Source organism: Nicotiana tabacum, chromosome 18 (assembly GCF_000715075.1).
Source record: "Nicotiana tabacum cultivar K326 chromosome 18, ASM71507v2, whole genome shotgun sequence".
Lineage (NCBI taxonomy): Eukaryota > Viridiplantae > Streptophyta > Magnoliopsida > Solanales > Solanaceae > Nicotiana > Nicotiana tabacum.
Window position 1 is genome coordinate 30,026,566 of NC_134097.1, and position 21,921 is coordinate 30,048,486.

Sequence of the window (21,921 nt, forward strand, 5' to 3'; positions counted from 1 at the left end):
ATTCAAGCTATATATACTGATTTTTTACGCTTCTAGTCTAGTGTAAGTTAGTGATAGTAGTTTAGTTATAACATTTAATTTGTTGCGAGTTTTCGTTTACGGTAAGAAATTTACTTGTAATTGTCTTATAAATGATTTGATTGTATATATATTTTTACACGATCAATTCATAGAGCTTAAAATTAAAAGAAAATTAGGCTTGTCTGGGATTTAAAGGAATATTTTGCCCTTACTTTCATAAATAAATGAAAAATTGTAGCTTTTTAAAATACATGTTCCCAAATGGATCTTCACCTTACTTAACTATCAAGTTTATCACTTGCACTTTTTGGATCTGAAGTTTAGGAGCTTAATAGACAGTCCTATTCATCATATATCAATTGCCTTAACATGAACATGTGATAAAAATTCTGCAATACATCAAATGTTTTAAACTAAATCCAACAATTTGATAATACTTTATTATGGAATAGAGTAGAATACATAAGATTCATATAATCGATCCAACTTAGACCTCATCTGTTTGCACTTAACGAAAGTCTCAATCATAATTATTTAGATCTCATACATTAAGTGTTTGTTTTTAAAATCTGAATCTTAATTATTCAGATCTTAATCATTAAGTGAGTAGACATGTAATTTTGACCCTCCCCGAGTTTTTACTCATTTTAGCTTTTAGATATTTAGTTTAGGCTTAATATCGCTATTTTACCTAGTTTTAACTATTTTACTTTATTGTATCACAAAAATAAAAATTTACAAAAATATTTTTCTTTTATTTAGCTAATTGATATTTTATCTAGTTAATTTTAGTTTATCTACCTTTCATAAAATTAAAAAATACAAAAATATTATTGATATTTTATTTTTCCAAAAAGATAAGAAGAGAAATTTCAAAAAATATATGTCTATAGTTACTTAGTTTAGTTTAAAAGTTGTAGGCCTTTAATAAGTTGAGTAGTTTTTAATTTTTTTTATTATTATTTATTTATTCGGCTATCATGTTTTTATTTTTAGTAATTTTCTATCAATTAAAAAATTAGTTTTTTTTGTCTTGTCTAAAAAAAGAAAGAAAAAAAGAAAGAAAAATGGAAAACAAACAAAAAAACAAAAATGAAACAAAAGAAGAAAACAACAAAAAATGAAAGAAGAGAAATGAAGTAGCAGAAAAGACCAAGAGTATAAGAAACAAAAATTCAAAGTGGTCCCATTTTACCCTTTTTCTTCCCCATCAAATTTTGGGGAGCACACATTGAAGATACTTTTCTTTTTCTCCAAGCACGGGAAAAAACACTGATCGGCATATATATTTAGAGTAGGTGAACCCTAAGGGACCGGGCTTCTGGACTCCTTTCCAACGCGGTAGCCGCCTCTAGTCATCTACTCCACCCTAGAGCAGCCTCTGTTGCCGGCAACCCCAGAACCGCCGCCAGACCGCCGTCCACCACGAGGCTGCCGTTTCCGGCGAGCTTCACTCTCACACACGACCACAACTCCACCCACAAACGAGCTCACAGCCGCGACACCATCCAAAACTAACGCCCTCACTCACCTCTTCTTCTTCACCAAAAGGCTGGATCGGCTGAACCTCTTAAACACCCCAAGATCCGCCGAACGTCTTCTTTTCTTGTTACGTGAAAACCAGAATTCCTTTACCCACGCATAGACTTAGCAGAACAAGGAGATAACGAGGCAGTCCTGTCAGTTTCAGCGAGGTTCCCAATCGATAACGGTCTTCTATTTGAGTTCCTGTCGGAGGTTCGAGTTTCATTTCCAGTTGTGGTTCAAACCCGGGATTTCCTTTTAGTCAAAATTTCAGAATAATTTTGGTTCATCTAAGGTTTACTCTCTTCTCATTTCTTTTAATTAATATTTCAATAAATGCTTGTTGATTGTTTATATTGCTTGGTTAATTTCTTGGTGGCCTTCATGTTTGATTGGAAACATTATGACGATAATTTCGATTATTTGTTTTAACATGAGATGAACGAACCAATTCAGATTTGGGTTGTAATTTGGACATAACAATGTTTGGGCTGCGGGATGGTTTAAGTTAAAAGAAAAAAATCGGGTAGTGGAGGTTTGAACATAATGAAAGAGAATTGGGTTTAATATGATATGTTTCATTTCTGCTTCATTATTGCTAGTTTCATTAACGCTAGGAGCATGCTTAGGCCGACAACATTTGGGTAGGCAATCTTTGGATTTTTCTATTTGTTTGCTTTTAATTTCGAGGCGAGAGGTCGTTCCATTAGTGAAATTTATCCGGGGAATGCCCCGAGGGATTTGTATATATTTTTATTCGGGGTATGCCCTGAAGTATTTGTAAATGGAGGCCAACACTAAAAACTTGTAGTGTTTTTATTTTATTTTCATTTTTCTTTTACTTTTATTTAGACGGGGACGACCTTGAGCCTCTTGTGTGTTTATTTTCCTTTTTCTGTGTTTTCTACTTCAATTGAATGTTTTAAAAGCCAACTAGATCGAGTACGCAACCGTGATTTTTACGGGACTTGGGGAGTGCCTAACACCTTCTCCCCGAGTCAAATGAACCCCCTTACCCGAATCTCTGGTGCAGACTTAGTTTGGAGTCCAAAGTGTTTTAAAAGGAAAATTATTTTTTTTAAAAACGGTGACCTGACACACCGAAACCAATGTCAGGTGGCGACTCTGAGTTATTTCCTTTTGAACACAATTTTGTCACTTTCGAATTTAAAAACCCTTTCAAGCTTTACTAAATCTTTTTATTTTTTTAAGAGGGTTAGTGAGGTTTGTTAAAAAAGGGGTGTGACATCTGTAACGACTCTGCTGGGAATCTCAGGTTCAAACTAGTACTTGATCTTGTTGGCTTCTAGGATATTCGGTTGAGGTTTTTATGTGTTTTATTTGTTTTATTCGAGTTTATTTTGTTTATGTCGTTTTATTTGCTAGTTGCTTATTTGTTTACAGTTTTTTCTTTATGTGTTACTGCTTTATAAATTGTCATCATTTGCATAGTCCCGAGTCTTCTTTCTGCAACAAGTCTTCCGGAGTACGTTTGAGCGTACACGGTCTTTTTGTGAGTCACCCGTGTCTTTAGGAGGGTGGCGTGGGAGCGTGGAGTGGGCGGACAACTAGAACAGCCGCCATCGACCACGTGCCACTCCGAATTGCCTTGTCTATTGAACCCCAACCATAGGTTAGCCTTTAGGTCATACTTATGTGCATCATATCATTTAAACCTAGCAGGGTTCGGTCCCAAGCACCGTGTCCCGTTGTAGGAGGCCTATCCAAATTATGTCAAAAGGGGCTCATGGCCCAAAAAGACATTTAATTATCCCTATGTGCTACATGTTGCATCTCTTTAGGGGTAAAGAGGTCATTTGGCGGACCAATGATATTTGAGGATGAAATATAAAATGAAGTAGGTGATTTTACACTTTCCCATTACTTTCCAAAAATGAAAAAGAAAATCCAAAAAAGATTTTACACTTTTCCATTATTTTACAAAAAAAAAAAGAAAAAAAATTTGAAAATAGAAAATCCAAAAGATTTTACACTTTTCTATTATTTTCCAAAAAAAAAATTCAAAAAAATTCCAAAAAAAAAAAGATTTCAAAATAAAAATTCAAAAGATTTTACATCTTTTATCATTTTCCAAAATTCAAAAAAATAAGAAGAGAAAATCCAGAAGATTTTACATTTTTCATCATTTCTCAAAAGACAAAAATATGATTTTCCAAATTAGTTGTATTTTTTAAAGGCTTTCTCCCATGTCCAATCTTCCCGAACTACGCAAACCTGATTTTCGTTTTTCGAGACGTGATACGTAGGAAACCCACATAGGGTCCGATCTTCCTAGTGTCTTAGGTTCTTGGCTTTGCGGGGTCTTAGCCATATCTTGCATTTCTAGCCACTTTCGGCCACATCGGTCATTCTTGCAAATTGGGGTTATTTTCGCAAAAGTGGTTCAATAACCCATGTCTTAGGATCTTGAGTCCACAAATAGGTGTCATATTATTTTAAGGTCCGTCCTTTTCAAGTTTGCATCTTTAGCCACTTTGGCCATATCAGTCGTTTTTGCAAAATGGGTCATTTCTGCAAATTAATTTTGGGCCATGATTATTAGGAGTTAGAATTCAGATAAGCTTTAGTGAGGTATTCCCATGTCTTTGAGGTCACCTTTCTTGAGTTTGCATTTTCAGCCACTTTTGGCCCCCAGGCCATTTTGCAAAAATAGCCCAGTCGTCCCCTAGTAAATGTTGTGGTGTAACATAATGTTTTGAGTCATTAACCATGTTTTTTCCATTCAGGTATGGATCCACTCACCAATGCTAGAGTATCAATGGCGGTCAAAGTCCCTAGAAGGCTAGTAAAATGGTGGAACATGTTCACATTACTTGAGCAACATGATTTGATGGGAAAATTAGGGACTCTTATTTATTTGATGGATATCACTCCCCGTCCCGACCTTGTAGAAGCAATATTGACATTTTGGGACCTGCAGGGAATGGTATTCAAGTTTGGGGATCTTGAGATGACACCCACCTTAGCTGAGATAGACGGGTTAACCCGCCTGCCATACCTAGACAAGGATTTGATTTACACAAGGGCTCATTGAAGTACCAAGTTCCTTAAGATCATAGGGATGGATTTTGAAGATCACATGGGGTGTCTAGATCAATCTTGGGTACCTTTGGACTTTTATTCGAGAGGTTTGCTCGTCCTACTGGGTATGAGACCTTCGTAGATGAATTTTCCATATCATATGATTCTTGGAAGAAGAGGCGCCCTATGGTCTTCACTATTGCATTGTTGGGTCTCCTGGTATTTCCTTTGGAAGGTAGACATATTAGTACACGTCTAGGGTCAATAGCCTTTGCACTCTTCCATGATAAACATAGTAGTAAGGTCACCTTGGTTCCGACAATTTTGGCAGAGATCTATCGTGCTTTGACCAGGATTTGAGAAGGTGGGAGGTTCTTTGAGGGAAGCAACTTGTTGCTACATCTGTGGATGATGGAACACTTACATCCCGCCACCATGTTTGAGAAAGATGTGATTGACTGCTGTCTGAGAGATCGAGTGAAGTGCATCGAGCATAGGATGACATTCGATAGGTTTGCCTTACCACCCGGAGTTCAGGATTGGGTTGATTATTTAGGATCCTTGACTGAAGAGAAGATTTTGTGGTCATACCTATGGATTGATTTGGACGTGATCTTAGCAGGATCTTGCGTGCAAGACTTCTTGGTACTGATTGGACTTTGGTGTACTAGACCATATACCCCTGTTAGAGTGATGCGTCAGTTAGGGAGGCGGCAAGAAGTCCCCTACATTCCTGATTCTCGTGACTTCATCAGGGAATTTGACACTATGCCACACAGGGAGGTCAACATCCAGACCTATTGGCGTCATGAAATGAAGATGGGTAGGGATACTTTAGCAGTTGACCCACATTCACCTGGGTATACCCATGAGTACTTCATATGGCTACAGTCTACTCAGCGAGGATTTAGCAGGCCGTTGCCCTGACATGTTAGAGCAGTATTTAACGAGGAGGCTACCTCACGGATATTGCTTAGACAGTTGATAGATCGATTTACCCAGGAAGAGGAGGCCTATGCAACAGAAAGGGTTGGGGTCCGAGCTACACTCCATTCACTGAGATCACAGTTGGTAGGGTTGGTAGAGAACATGGGACAGCACCGTGAGTACCTTACTAGAGTCAGCCTTTCAGATGCAGGCGCGCATTCCAGGATTCTCATTCTCAGCTTCGAGGTGTCCTTGCAGGGTATAATACAGAGCTTAGATTCGACAGGATTGACGGGGCCATCCGGATCTTCATTGGACCCATCCCAGCCAGGACCGTCGCATTCAGGAGCAGTTTGAGGAGTCATTCTATTTAGATGTTTTGAGATTGTCTTATGCTGTCTTTTACTTTCGCGTCTTTTCTAGGAGTACTGAGTCCTTTAGGTAGTGTCAGAGTCTATCATAGTGTAGTCGAGTCTGTCATGTCTTTCATTATCGTATTTCCCTTTGTATTTTAATATTGAAAAGTTTTAAACGAAAAATCCCAAAAAGATTTTGTTTTCAGTTTATTTTCCATCACTTCTCCAGAACTACGCTTGGTCTGATTCATGAGGGACATGATACGTAGGCAACCTACATCGGGTTCGATCAAATCATATTTGGTTCAAAATAAGAAAGAGAAAGAAAAAGAAAAGAGTGATGAGAGGTGTTGGAAAAGAAAGAGAATGAAGGATTGAAATGAGCAAATTGGGATGATGCCATATGACTTTGCGACCCTCGAAGCCACTTTAGAACCATTAATCATTGCTAAGTGTATTGCACGTAATGTGATATTATTATTTGATTAATGCTCTAACGCTAATATGATGGTTTTGTGTTGTTGTCCTCTGTTATCTCTAAGTTTCAGGAAGGTGGTTAGTTAGTTGGCATCCTGGCAAGTCATCCATACAACACCCGATCAAAGCGTCAAACAGTCATGGCTAGCAAGGAAATAAACACTGGAGTTGTAGACCCACCAAGGGATATTGTTGAGTCAGAATCGGAACTGCAAGAGGAGGTCTGGAGGTTGAAGCATCAGATGGCAGAAATGTATCAAGCCTGGATTAAGAGACACCCTCCACCCTCGTTCCCTACCAACTACACAGAAAACCCTGCTTCCATTCCACCACTCTCTCAATCCTGCCCAATACCATTGATCTTTCCCCACAACACGCACCTGGCTTTACCCCTTACCACAACTACCCCGGCACTTCAACCCAAACTATTCATGCTCCACCAGCCAAAACAACCTCGTACCCTGATCTGACATCTACTCCTATTTTCTTACCCCCTCCACAAGCTACCCTCCATCGATCCTCTAGTGAGCCTGCATTCCCCGCTACAGATGCCCACTACTATGCACCAGAGCCCACCTTCAAAGTCCCAAATCCTTACTCTTACACTCCCCAATTTGAGCCTCATGTTGAAACTGACAAACCACCTAAGAACGTAGAGCAAGAAGAGATGTTTAGGAAGGTACAGAGTCTGAAGCAATCATTGAGAAATATGCAAGGGTTAGGAAACCAAGTGAGTGTGGCCTATAAGGATTTGTGTTTGTTCCCCGATGTCCAACTGCCTGCCGGGTTCAAGATGACCAAGTTTGACTTGTATGATGGACATGTGGATACTGTAGCTCATCTGAGAGGTTATTGCAGTAAAATGAGAGGCACCGGGGGAAAAGATGAATTGCTGATGGCATACTTCAGCCAAAATCTGAGTGGGGCAGCTTTAGAATAGTACACCCGCCAGGACGCCAGCAGGTGATACACCTGGGACGATATGGCTCAGGCCTTTGCCCGACACTTTTAGTACAATAAGACATTGTTCTAGACCGCCTATCTCTGACCAAGGTGAAAAAGAAACCCAGTGAAAGCTTTAGAGAATATGGGTTCCGATGAAGGGAGCAAGCTGCACGAGTCAATCCTCCGATGGAAGAAGACGAGATTGTTAAATACTTTCTTCAAGCCCCGGAGCCCACTTACTATGGCCACTTGATCTCAGCCATTGGTAAGTCTTTCAATGATGTGGTGAAAATGGGAGAAATGGTGGAAGAGGGGCTCAAGTAGAGTAAGATTATGAGCTATTCTGCTATAAAAGCAACCACCCAGGCAATCCAGAGTGGTACCGGAAGTCTGGTAGGCAAGAAGAAGAAGGAAGATGTCGCTATGGTTGTCTCCGGATCATGGCATGGCCAGAGGGGTTCACCTCATCAATACACCCATCCTCGACCCCGACCTCAAACCTACTCCCAAGCTCCATATAATCAACCTCAACATTACTTTTCCTCGCAAAACCCCCAATACTCAGCCAGGCAATCCCAATACCTTGTTCACCATGCACAGTCATATGCTTAACCCCCTTCTTACCCGCAATGGCGTGCTCCAACTCCGCAGAATATCTACCCAGCTTCACAAAATACCTATCCACCCCCACAACCCTATTAAAACCCCACTGGTTCGAATTTTCAATCAAGGCCAGAGTATAGGAGAGAGAGGCAGCAGCAGAAACAAATTTTCACCCCGCTTGGAGAATCCTATACTAGTCTATTTCAAAGGTTAAGGCAGTTGGACGTCTTGAGTCCAATTGAGTCAAAGATACCAAATCCCCCTCCAAAGAACCTCGATTATTCTCTAAGATGCGCCTATTGTTCTGATGCTCTAGGGCATGACACAGAGAAGTGTTGTCATTTGAAACGGGCAATCCAGGAGCTTATTGATACAAACCAAATTGTAGTCCAAAGCCCAGACGCGCCAAACATCAACCAAAACCCTTTGCCAGCCCATGCAGAGACACATATGATTGAAATAGTTCATAAGGATGGGGAGCCCAAGAAGTCTTCTAAGTCCGTCATGATGATTCGGGCCAGTGAAAGCAATTTGGTTAAAGCTCCGGACTCTACCAAAGCAACGCCCTTGATAGTCGAATGGGTGACAGAGAAGCCAAGCTCACTCGATTCGAAACCACCAGTGTTGGTCGTAAAAGGGCTATCGAAAGATATCGGGGCAAGTCTGGAAAGTTCAAAAGTAATAGTACCAGGGATTCCAAGTAAGCCTGTCATAGTTGTGAAGGGGGATCCTATTACCCCTATCATCATTAAACCAGTAACCCAGCTGCCAGTGGTGGATGCCAAGGTTGTTCCGTAGAATTATAAACAAGTGATAGTGACATACAAAGGAAAAGAAATAGAGGAAGAAGTTAATGAAACTAGAGGATTGACTCGTTCTGGGAGATGTTTCACCCTAGAAGAATTAAGGAAAGCCAAGCCATTCAAGGATAGCCAAATGCCAGTAAAGAAATCGGTCACCGAGGAAGAGGCTGAGAAGTTCCTAAAAAAGATGAAAGTGCAGGATTATTCCATTGTAGATCAGTTAAGGAAAACACCAGCTCAGATTTCTCTTTTGTCTTTGTTGATACATTCAGATGAACATCGCAAGGTCTTGATGAAGATTTTGAATGAGGCACATGTTCCTAATAAGATCGCAGTGAACCACTTGGAAACGATAGCTGGCAAGAGCTTCGAAGCAAATAGGATCACTTTCTCGGACGATGAACTTCCTATGGAGGGTACAGAACACAACCGAGCTCTTTATCTCACAGTGAAGTGTGAAGATTCTGTTGTCTCAAGGGTTTTGGTTGATAATGGCTCTAGTGCGAATATTTGTCCCTTGTCTACCCTGCAAAAATTGAAGATTGGCACCGAAAGAATCCACTTGAACAGTGTATGTGTCAGAGGCTTTGATGGGGGAGGTAAAGATTTTGTTGGAGATATAATGCTCGAATTGTCGATATGGCCAGTTGAGTTTACCATGGAATCCGAGTGTTAGATGTGACTGTTTCCTACAATCTATTGTTGGGCAGGCCCTGGATACATGTTGCTAAGGCAGTTCTGTCTTTTCTGCACCAAATGGTGAAGTTCGAATGGGACATGCAGGAAATAGTTGTGCACGGTGATGAGGACTTATCAGCTTGTCATGATACAATTGTTCTGTTTATCGAAGCAGAAGATGATAAGGGACCTTGGTCTATCAAACTTTCGAAACAGTGTCTGTTGAGAAAACTCCTAAAGGAAAATGCATTCCAAGTCCTTAGTTATCCTCCGCATCCGTCATGGTTGCGAATGAAATGTTGAAGAATGGTTTTGTACCGGGCAAGGGTTTGGGCTAATCTCTGCAGGGTATTGTGCATCCAGTGCGCCCTAGTGGGAATCCTGGTACATTTGGTTTGGGATTCATGCTCACAGAGAAGGACGTGAAAATGGTTAAAAATCTGAAACAAAAGGTATGGTCGCTCTCAAAGACCGTCCTACACATCTCTAAGTCTTTTGTCAAGCTAGGGACCAAAAAACCTCCAACCTCCTCAATCCCAAAACCTGTGGTGGATGTTGATGAAGAGCTGATCAAGAGGTTCCAAAGTCTATTCGAAGAAGTCAATATGGTAGAAGTTGGTGAAGGCTCTAGTAAAGCAAATGTGCAGCTCGTTGGCCCAAATGTGAAGCTTAGCAATTGGGAAGCTACTCATCTCCCCACTAGGAAGGAGTTTTGGTAATTTGCTTTGTTTTTCTTTCTGTTATCTGGGTTATTCCAGGGTTGTAATCCAGATTTTTAGTTTTTGCTTGTTTTGATGTTCAAACCCTTTTATCCTTTTATTTTCAATGAAATGCAATTTTTCGTTTTCCGTTATTCTTAATAGTGTTTTATTTTGTTCTTTTTTCTTTTGTATAATTCTTTTTATGCTGGTTGCAGTGACATGACATGCATGAAGAGTTTTCAGCCGAGTCTTAAAAGCCAATCTAATTATGAAATAACAATCTAAGAAGTAGAATATGATGATGAAATAGAATATGATGAAGAAACAACATTTGAGGAAATCAGTAAAGAGCTAAAACAATTTGAAGAAAAACCAAAGCCTAATTTGAGTAAGACTAAAACAATCAATTCAGGGGACCAGGATGATGTTAGGGAAACCAAGATAAGTGTGCATTTAGAACCGCAAGTTAAAGAGGAAATAATCAAAACATTGTTTGAGTACAAAGATGTCTTTGCATGGTCATATGACGATATGCCGGGCCTGAGCACTGATCTAGTAGTTCATAAATTGCCAACTAATCCAGCATTACCTCCTGTCAAGCAAAAGTTGCAAAAGTTCAAAACTGATATGAGTGTGAAGATCAAAGAAGAAATCACAAAGCAGCTTACTGCAAAGGTCATTCGAGTCACTCGATATCCCACTTCGTTAGCCAATGTTGCGCCAGTACCAAAGAAGAATGGTAAGACCAGGGTCTGTGTTGATTACCGTGATCTTAACAAAGCAAGCCCAAAGGATGATTTTTCATTGTCGAACATTCACATTCTGATAGATAATTGTGCCAAGCATGAGATTGGGTCTTTTGTGGACTGTTACGCGGGATATCACCAGATCTTTATGGATGAGGAAGATGCAGAAAAGACAAAATTCATCACGCCATGTGGAATATACTGTTATCGGGTAATACCATTTGGTTTGAAGAATGTTGGGGCAACTTACATGAGGGCGATGACCACCATATTTCATGACATGATACACAAGGAGATCGAGGTTTATGTAGATGATGTGATCGTAAAGTCAAAGAAGCAGTCTGACCACGTCAAGGACTTGAGGAAGTTTTTCCAAAGGCTTCGTAGGTACAACCTCAAGCTCAATCCAGCGAAATGCGCATTTGGTGTCCTGTCTGGGAAATTGTTGTGATTCATGGTTAGTAGACGCGGCATTGAGTTAGATACGTCGAAGATCAAAGCCATTCAAGAGTTATCGCTACCAAAGAACAAAACAGAGGTGATGAGTTTGCTTGTAAGGTTAAATTACATCATCAGGTTCATTGCTCAGCTCACGACAACCTGTGAGCCCATCTTTAAGCTGCTGAAGAAGAATGTTGCGGTCAAGTGGACTGACGAATGTCACGAAGCATTTGATAAGATTAAGAGGTACTTGTCGAATCCACCTGTGTTGATCCCACCAGAGCCTGGAAGACCTTTAATTCTCTATTTGACAGTCTTGGATAATTCTTTTGGTTGTGTATTGGGTCAACATGACATCACGGGAAAGAAGGAGAAAACAATCTATTATCTCAATAAGAAGTTCACTCCCTATGAGGTTAAGTACACTATGCTTGAAAGGACATGTTGCGCCCTGAATTGGGTGGCACAAAAGTTGAAGCATTATCTGTCGTCCTACACTACTTACCTCATTTCCCACATGGATCCTCTAAAGTATATCTTTCAGAAGCCTATGCCCACGGGAAGACTGGCTAAGTGCCATATTTTACTTACAGAGTTTGACATCATCTATGTGACTCGGACCGCGATGAAGGCCCAAGCCTTGGCCGACCACTTGGCTGAGAATCTGGTGGATGATGAATATGAGCCACTGAAGACTTATTTTCCTGATGAAGAGGTCATGTATGCTTACGAGGTTGACCGTGATAAAAAGCCAGGTTGGAAACTCTTCTTTGATGGAGCTGCTAACATGAAGGGTGTCGGAATAGGGGCTGTACTTATCTCTGAAATAAGGCAACACTACCCTATAATAGGCCAACTTCGATTTCATTGCACCAACAACATGGCCGAGTACGAAGCATGTATTCTAGGTTTGAGGTTAGCTGTAGACATGGGAATCCAGAAAATACTGGTTCTAGGAGATTCAGATTTGTTGGTTCATCAGATTCAAGAAGAATGAGAAACTCGAGATTTGAAGCTCATACCGTACCGACAGTGTCTTCATGACCTTTGTCAACGATTTAGGTCGGTTGAATTTAGACATATTCCCAGGATTCATAATGAGATTGTTGATGCCTTGGCTACTTTGCCGTTAATGTTACATCATCCGGACAAGGCTTATATCGACCCCGTGCATATCCAAGTTCATGATCAACATGCTTATTGTAATGTGGTGGAAGAGGAAATCGATAGCGAACCTTGGTTCCATAATGTCAAGGAATACATCAGGTTGAGGGTATACCCAATACATGCTACAGGTGACCAAAGAGAACCATTCGACGTCTGGCTAGTGGATTTTTCTTAAGTGGAGGAATCTTGTACAAGAGGACTCCGGATTTAGGACTGCTGAGGTGCATAGATGCTAAAGCAGCTTCAACTATCATGGCCGAAGTGCATTCTGGAGTTTGTAGGCCACATATAAATGGGTATGTCTTGGCAAAGAAGATACTTCAAGCATGTTATTATTGGCTCACCATGGAACGGGATTGTATTAGTTTTGTTCGCAAGTGTCATCAATGCCAGGTACATGGTGATTTGATTCATTCTCCCCCATCTAAGTTACACACAATGTTTGCACCTTGGCCCTTTGTTGCCTGGGGCATGGATATCATTGGACCAATTGAGCCGGCAGCCTCAAACGGGCATAGGTTTATTCTGGTGGCCATTGATTACTTTACCAAGTGGGTCAAAGCTGTAACTTTCAAGTCCGTGACCAAGAAGGCAGTGGTGGATTTTGTTCATTCAAACATCATTTGTCGGTTCGGGATTCCCAAGGTGATCATCACAGATAATGCTGCCAATATCAATAGTCATTTGATGAAAGAGGTATGCCGACAGTTCAAGATCATGCATCGGAACTCCACTCCGTATCGCCCCAAGGCAAATGGAGCTGTTTAGGATGCCAACAAGAACATAAAGAAGATACTTCGTAAGATGGTTCAAGTTTCTAGGCAGTGGCATGAAAAGCTGCCTTTTGTTTTACTAGGTTATCGCACTACTGTTCACACTTAAGTAGGTGTAACTCCTTATTTGCTAGTACATGGAACTGAGGCAGTTATACCTGCAGAAGTTGAGATTCCATCCCTTTGGACCGTTAGAGAAGCTGAAATTGATGATGATGAGTTGGTCAAAACCCGACTAGAGCAGTTGAGTTTGATTGATGAGAAATGATTGGCCGCAGTATGTCATGGTCAATTGTATCATAAGAGAATGGAAAGAGCATACAACAAAAAGGTGCGTCCTCGGAAATTCGAAGTGGTCCAGATGGTATTGAAACGCATCCTTCCACATCAGCTGAAGTTAAAGGCAAGTTCGCCACAAACTAGCAGGGGCCGTTAATAGTGACAAGAGTGTTACCCAATGGTGCTTTGTATTTAACAGACATAGAAGGCAAATGTGTAGATATGTCTATCAATTCGGATGCGGTCAAGAGGTACTATGTATGAGTCTGTTGCTTATTTTTAGTCGCATTTTGTACTTGGCATGTTCAAGGTTGAAATGACGAAGGCATTTTATTCCGCTACCCAAACACTTTTATCCTTTGTTATCCTTTTTGAGCCTTATTTATTTTCTTTCATACCCCTCTTTTGGAATCAGTAACAGAATTAGAGAATGTAAAAAAAAATATGAATGAATGAAAAATAAAAAGAAGGAAAAGAAGGAAAAAAAAAAGAAAAAAAAAGAAAGACAAAAAAAATCAACATAAACAAGCAACTCACTTTTGAACTACGTTCGACCTAATTCCTTTTAAGGATATGTAGGCAGCCTCATGGTTCGGTCCCATCAAAATAAAAATAAAAATTCTCCAGACCCAAAGAAACTGAGGCAGAAGTTTTGGTTTTGAAAAGATCTGATTCCAAAAGTTGTAATTTTGACCCCTTTTCATCTTAAGTTAGTTTGAGCCTTCATGCCACCCTTTCTTTCTAACCCTGTCCAAAAGCCTACATTACAGTCCAAAGAAAGACCTTCCGATCAATCTTTAAGGATGCCAGGTCAAGCGAGATAGAGGTATGATTTACATCATGGGTAACACTTTGTTCATGGTCGCAAGAGAGAAAATTTAAAATGAGAGAGTCTTATTAGTGAAAACCCTCACGGGCATCATAAGGCGATGGTAAGCTGAGAGAAAATTTAAAATGAGAGAGTCTTATTGGTGAAGACCCTCGCGGGCACTGTAAGGCGATGGTGAGTTTAGAGATGAACAAATGAGATAGGCTTGTTGGTGAAAATCCTTCAGGGCACTACAAGTCGAATGAGGCTCGTGACTTTACAGAGAAATTGGATCAGTAAAAGCCTGGTTTTAAAGTATGAAGACATGACATGAACTAAAAATATGATTGGTTGGACGGATTAGGCTGATCAGTTTGAAACGCATGTCATGATCATTGGAGCTGGATGCTTCCCTCAGATAAGTTTTCTTTTTCTCATTCTTCTTCATATAGTCATCTGTGCTTAAAATTTTCCTTTGTTCCTTTTGTCAAAAATCATTTCACTTTGCTCTTTGAGTCTATCTTTATGGGTCTCTTTTGAGTCAGCCTTTGTTGAACAAGAAGGAAAGGATTTCAAAGCCTACTACCAGCTTCTAAATTGCACAAAGCGGAGTCCGGCCAGGCACATCACAATTGACTTGATTTAGAATAAGCAGTATGGTGATAACTGAGGTTCAGGCAATCAAGTGAATCTTGAATTTTGAGAAAATACAAGGATTCATAAACTTTCAAAATGAAAACACAATGCAACAAGTGAGGGTGAAAGATTCAGGTCGTGCAAAGGTTTTGTGGCTCAGTTCCAATCAAAAGGTCAAACAACTCCTTGCTAGCCCAAAACAGCTAATTAGAATGAAGCATGGCAGTGACGAAAGCAGACGCTCAGCAATGATGCCACAAACTAACCAATACTTTTTCAAACTAACAAGATTTTTCTGAAACAGGGGCAGGAATTTTTTTTTAATCCACAAGGACTTCCCATGGAAAAGCATGGTTCAGAGAGCAAGAAATTCTGTTCAGAATCCTCCAAGATGAGAGCATGGTTCAGGTAAGTTCATTCTAAGTTCTCAGGACCCTCCTGGATAATGGGACTTAATTTTAAGTTTTGAGGACCCTCCTGAATAATGGGATTTAATTTTAAGTTTTCAGGAGCCTCCTGGATAATGGGACTTAATTTTAAGTTTTCACGACCCTCTTGGATAATGGGACTTAATTTTAAGTTTTCAGGACCCTCCTGGATAATGAGATTTAGTTTTCAAATTTTCAGGACCCTCCTGGATAATGGGATTTAAGTTTTTAATCTTTCAGGACCCCCCTGGATAATGTGATTTAGTTTTAAGTTCTCAGACCCTCTTGGATAATGGATTTAATTTTAAAAGTTTTCAGGACCCTCTAGGATAATGAGATTTAGTTTTTAAATTTTTTGGACCCTCCTGGATAATAGTTTTTAGTTTTTAAATTTTTCAGGGCCCTCCTGGATAATGAGATTTAGCTTTTAAATTATTAGAGCTCTTTTAGGTAACATGATTCGATTAACACTCACAGATGTGCCCAGATTCCAAACTGGGGCAGGAAAATTTCTTTTGTTTTGTCTGTTCTGTTGTAATGGCAGGCGCCCACCTGGAGAACAAGGGAATACAGTTCAAGTTTTGGCAATCAGGCGCCCACCTGGAGAACAAGGGAATATCATTCAAAGTTTTTGGTAATCAGGCGCCCACCTGGATAACGAGAGAATACAATTTAAGTTTTAGCAATCAGGCACCCACCTGGATAACGAGGGAATACAATTCAAGTTTTAGTAATCAGGCGCCCACCTGGATAACGAGGGAATACAATTTAAAGTTTTAGCAATCAGGCGCCCACCTGGATAACGAGGAAATACAGTTCAAGTTTTGGTAATCAGGCGCCCACCTGGATAACGAGGGAATACAATTCAAGTTTTTAGCAAGTAGACGCCCACCTGGATAACGAGGGAACACAGTTTCAAGTTTTAGCAATCAGGCACCCACCTAGATAACGAGGGAATACAATTCAAGTTTTTAGCAAGCAGGTGCCCACCTGGATAACGAGGGAATACAATTTCAAGTTTTTGGTAATCAGGCGCCCACCTGGATAACGAGGGAATACAATTTAAGTTTTAGCAATCAGGCACCCACCTGGATAACGAGGGAATCCATTTCGAAATTATTGTGATTTTCAGGCGCCCACATAGAAAACGAGGGAATTTATGTTAGAGTTACTTCAATTCGCAAATTCAAGAAGCATCAGGAGCCTGCCTGAAGAAAATGGTCCATTTCTCAATTGCATATTGAAGATCAAGTAGAGATTCACGAAAGATTCAAGACAAGAAGTAGATAGGATCTTTTATTTTTCTTTTACTTTTGTTGTAATTTTTCCTTTTTATTTTTGATGTAATGGCAGGAACTGCGGACCGGAACCTCGACGACGGCACCTCAATCGGCTCTCCACCTCGGTACACTCCATCACTGTTCCTACTTCTGAACTACACATGACCTGATTCCTTTATAGCCAAGGATATATAGGCAGCTCAGATACCAGGGCTCGGTCACATTCTCTTCATTTCTCTTAGTTTTTGGTCTATCTAAATAAGGGTCGGGTCAAAAAACCTGTCTAGTCGTTCTTTGTCTTACAATACTTCGTATTTCCAGTCAAAGAGAGGCAGCTGTAGACATGTAATTTTTGACCCTCCCTAAGTTTTTACTCATTTTAGCTTTTAGATATTTAGTTTAGGCTTAATATCGCTATTTTACCTAGTTTTAACTATTTTACTTTATTGTATCACAAAAATAAAAAATTACAGAAATATTTTTCTTTTATTTAGCTAATTAATATTTTATCTAGTTAATTTTAGTTTATCTACCTTTCATAAAATTAAAAAATACAAAAATAGTATTGATATTTTAATTTTCCAAAAAGATAAGAAGAGAAATTTCAAAAAATATATATCTATAGTTACTTAGTTTAGTTTAAAAGTTGTAGGCCTTTAATAAGTATTGAGTAGTTTTAAATTTTTTTTATTATTATTTATTTATTCGGCTATCATGTTTTCATTTTTAGTAATTTTCTACCAATTAAATAATTAGTTTTTTTGTCTTGTCTAAAAAAAGAAAAAAAAGAAAAATGGAAAACAAACAAACAAACAAAAATGAAACAAAACAAGAAAACAACAAAAAATGAAAGAAGAGAAACGAAGTAGCAGAAAAGAGCAAGAGTATAAGAAACAAAAATTCAAAGTGGTCCCATTTTACCCTTTTTCTTCCCTATCACGTGCCTTCCTGTTTTTATATATTTCCTTCAAAATTCTTTCTTTTTCCTGAACCGACCAAGTATTTTCATCTGACCCTTATACACTATTCTTGATTCACCTTCCTCATGTATATAATTTGATACACTCCACGCACTGAAATTTTAGGGACCACACATTGAAGATACTTTTCTTTTTCTCCAAGCACGGAAAAAAATACTGATTGACATATATATTTAGAGGAGCTGAACCCTAAGAGACCGGGCTTCTGGACTCCTTTCCAATGCGGCAGCCGCCTCTAGTCATCTACTCCATCCTAGAGCAGCCTCCGTCGCCGGCAACCCCAGAACCGCCGCCAGACCGCCGTCCACCACGAGGCGGCCATTTTCGGTGAGCTTCACTCTCACACACGACCACAACTCCACCCACAAAAGAGCTCACAACCGCGACACCATCCAAAACTAACACCCTCACTCACCTCTTCTTCTTCACCAAAAGGCTGGATCGGCTGAACCTCTTGAACACCCCAAGATCCGCCGAACGTCTTCTTTTCTTGTTACGTGAAAACCAGAATTCCTTTACCCACGCATAGACTTAGCAGAACAAGGAGATAACGAAGCAGTCCGATCAGTTTCAGCGAGGATCCCAATCGATAGCGGTCTTCTGTTTGAGTTCCTATCGGAGGTTCGAGTTTCATTTCCAGTTGTGGCTCAAACCCGGGATTTCCTTTTAGTCAAAATTTCAAAATAATTTTGGTTCATCTAAGGGTTACTCTCTTCTCATTTCTTTTAATTAATATTTCAATAAATGCTTGTTGATTGTTTATATTACTTGGTTAATTTCTTGGTGGCCTTCATGTTTGATTGGAAACGTTATGACGATCATTTCGATTATTTGTTTTAACATGAGATGACCGAACCAATTCAGATTTGGGTTGTAATTTGGACATAACAATGTTTGGGCTGCGGGATGGTTTAAGTTAAAAGATAAAAATCGGGTAGTGGAGGTTTGAACATAATTAAAGAGAATTGGGTTTAATATGATATGTTTCATTTCTGCTTCATTATTGCTAGTTTCATTAACTCTAGGACCATGATTAGGCCGACAACATTTGAGTAGGCAATCTTAGGATTTTTCTATTTGATTGCTTTTAATTTCGAGGCGAGAGGTCGTTCCCTTAGTTAAATTTATCCGGGGAATGCCCCGAGGGATTTGTATATATTTTTATTCGGTGTATGCCCTGAAGTATTTGTAAATGGAGGCCAACACTAAAAACTTGTAGTGTTTTTATTTTATTTTCATTTTTCTTTTACTTTTATTTAGACGGGGACGACCTTGAGCCTTTTGTGTGTTTATTTTCCTTTTTCTGTGTTTTCTACTTCAATTGAATGTTTTAAAAGCCAACTAGATCGAGTTCGCAACCGTGATTTTCACGGGACTTAGGGAGTGCCTAACACCTTCTCCCCAAGTCAAATGAACCCCCTTACCCGAATCTATGGTGCAGACTTAGTTTGGAGTCCAAAGTGTTTTAAAAGAAAAATAACTTTTTTTAAAAACGGTGACATGGAACACCGAAACCAATGTCAGGTGGCGACTCTGAGTTATTTCCTTTTGAACACAATTTTGTCACTTTCGAATTTAAAAACCCTTTCAAGCTTTACTAAATCTTTTTATTTATTTAAGAGGGTTAGTGAGGTTTGTTAAAAAAGGGGTGTGACAAAGTGTGTGTTTTTTTTACCCCACAACCACTTAATGAGTCTGAATATGTCTGTATGATTAAGATCTACAACAGAGACTTAATTTCATTAAGATGTTATCACATATTCATTATTAACTGATGTCACAGCCTACCATTATTAATTGCCACCATACCACCACCACCACCAAACCACCATCATCCTCACTCATAGCCGCCACCATTATCGACCATCACCACCTATAATCCCCACCACTCCGACCACCATTATTCTCACCCACAATCAACACTCATCCACCTCAACTACCACAACTAACCACCTCATCAGCATCAACAACCACAGCCCGTACTGCCCATCATTATTGATAAGTAGGATTTTAACATGTTTTATACCCATACTTGCATGCGCTTTGAGAGTAATTTGCTACAAAATAGTCCCAAAATGCTTACAGATTGCGCTTGATTGCATGTTTGAGCTATAAAGTGATAAATCGTCAAAGATCGGCTCAAATTGGAGTGAAACCTGCTCAAGTGTCAAAGATCATTAAAGTAAGGACATTCAGAACTTGGTGCGGACCGCACCATCATGTCATGCGGCCGCACCATAGGAGTTCAGAGACTGTGAAACTACAAGTCAAGCTCATGCGGCCGCGTCCCACTTCATGCGTCCCGCGCCTCACTCATGCGGCCGCACAATCTTACTATGCGGTCGCGTCCAAGAAGTTCAGAGAGTGTCATAGTCCAAAAGCAAACCACGCGGCCGCGGCCGACTTCATGCGGCCCGCGTCCCTCTCTATGCGGCCGCACTCTATGGTCACGCGGCCCGCATCAGTGAAGTTCAGAGAAGCTGCCAAAACCATTCTTGCGGCCGCTCCAACTTTGTATGGTCCGCATCACCATCTTCAGAGAGCAAGATTCAGAGGTCAAGCAACCCAGTGCGGACGTGTGCCATCTTTGTGCGGTCCGCACTAACCCCGCAGGGGCAGTTTTGTCCAGTTTTTCCAGCCCACTATAAATAGAATATTTTACCATTTTTAGGTTAAGTTGGGTACATCTGATAGCTGCTGCACTCGTGAGACTTATGTTTTAGCCTATCTTGGGCATTTTTAGCTTAGTTTCATCATAGATTATTGTAGTTTAACATTAGCAATTAATTAATATGGTTGTTTCATCTTCTATTTCTTCATTTTCTTCTTTAGATATGTTTAGCTAAACCCATTAGCTAGGGTTGTGGCTCAACCCTAGTATGGGTAATTAATGGGTATAGCTTCTTAATGATAGATTGATATTAGGTATTTGTTATTTGGGTTAATTTTATGGTTTAATTAAGGATTGTTGGTTGCAAACATTCATTCTAGCTTAGTGGGTTTTGACTCTTCTTGAGAAAGAGAGTCTATGACCCCAAAATTGACCCAACAAGGAATTGGGGTGGACCCTTGAGAATTGGTAGTCCCAATTAACGGAATAAACCTCGAGAGAGTAATCACCCTACTTGAACCCTAGTTGCTTGGTCTAATTGGCCTACCCAATTGGTCTCGAGAGAGTCAATTGGGCAAAATCGCTCTCTCTACCAAGAGGTGTGAGAGTGAGTATAATTGTGCAACGGTTATAACATTGATCCCAAATATGTCAATCTATTATTAGTAGTCTCTACCCATTAGTTGACCAACTAGGTGATGCCACGACCCTAGTGCCTTTTTCTGTATTAATCACAACTTAGAACATCTCCCTTTAGCATAAATTAGCTTAAACTTGTAGTTGATACAATTAAGAATCGACCCAGAAAATGATAGAAGCACAATTAGGAGCAAACACGCATTCCTAGTCTGAACAAATACACAACTCCATTCCAAGCTCCCTGTGGAAATTAACCCTGATACCACTATTCGGGTAAAAGTCTTAGCGCCCGCTCTTCCTACCGTTGCGTAAGGTTGAGTTTGCCGCGATCAACTTTTTGGCGCCGTTGCCGGGGAGCTTACGGTGTTGACTATTTGTGTAGCTAGTTTTGTGTTTTGCTTCTCTTTCCTTCTTGTTTACTAATTTTGTTTGTGTCGATCAATCAGGTACAATGGCTCTTAATGCAAATGACCCTCTCGGCAATGTGATAGCGGGGCAGGAGGTAGAGGATCTAGAACAAGATGAGGTCTTACCTCAAGTTCCATGGAGGGGCCGACATGTCAATATAAATGCAAATGAGAACAACAATATTCCAGACCCTCCTCCAGCACCACCGAGAGTGGCTCCCAGAGTTTTACCAAATCAAGGATACGCCAGTGCTATTGTTCCTCCTCGAATCCGGGCGGGGAACTTTCAAATCACAAATGTTATGCTGACCTTGCTCGAGCAGAGAGGTTATTTCACGGGTGCCTCTGATCAAAATGCCTACAAGCACTTGAAGGGGTTCGTGGATACATGTTGGGGTAGCAAGCAGACAAACGTGTCCGAGGATGCGTTGAGATTGAGGCTTTTCCCATTTTCTCTTCGGGGTAAAGCATTGGATTGGTTAGAAAGGCTCCCCAATTATTCTATCACAACATGGGATGAATTGGCGGACAAATTTATTGCCAAGTTCTTCTCTCCAAGTCATATGGCAGCTCTTCGAGATGAAATTCTAGCTTTCAAGCAAGAGCCGACGGAACCTTTGCATGAGATATGGGAAAGATATAGAACAAT

The 21,921-nt window shown here is 40.1% G+C and overlaps 1 long non-coding RNA gene across 1 annotated transcript; it reads left to right on the top strand.

Annotated features, from left to right (window-relative positions):
• Positions 1 to 1,336: 1,336 nt before the first annotated feature.
• Positions 1,337 to 6,085, top strand: LOC107793849 (uncharacterized). The gene is made up of 2 exons (XR_001649824.2): positions 1,337 to 1,840; positions 4,293 to 6,085. It is a non-coding gene; the product is annotated as an uncharacterized LOC107793849 (long non-coding RNA).
• Positions 6,086 to 21,921: the final 15,836 nt, after the last annotated feature.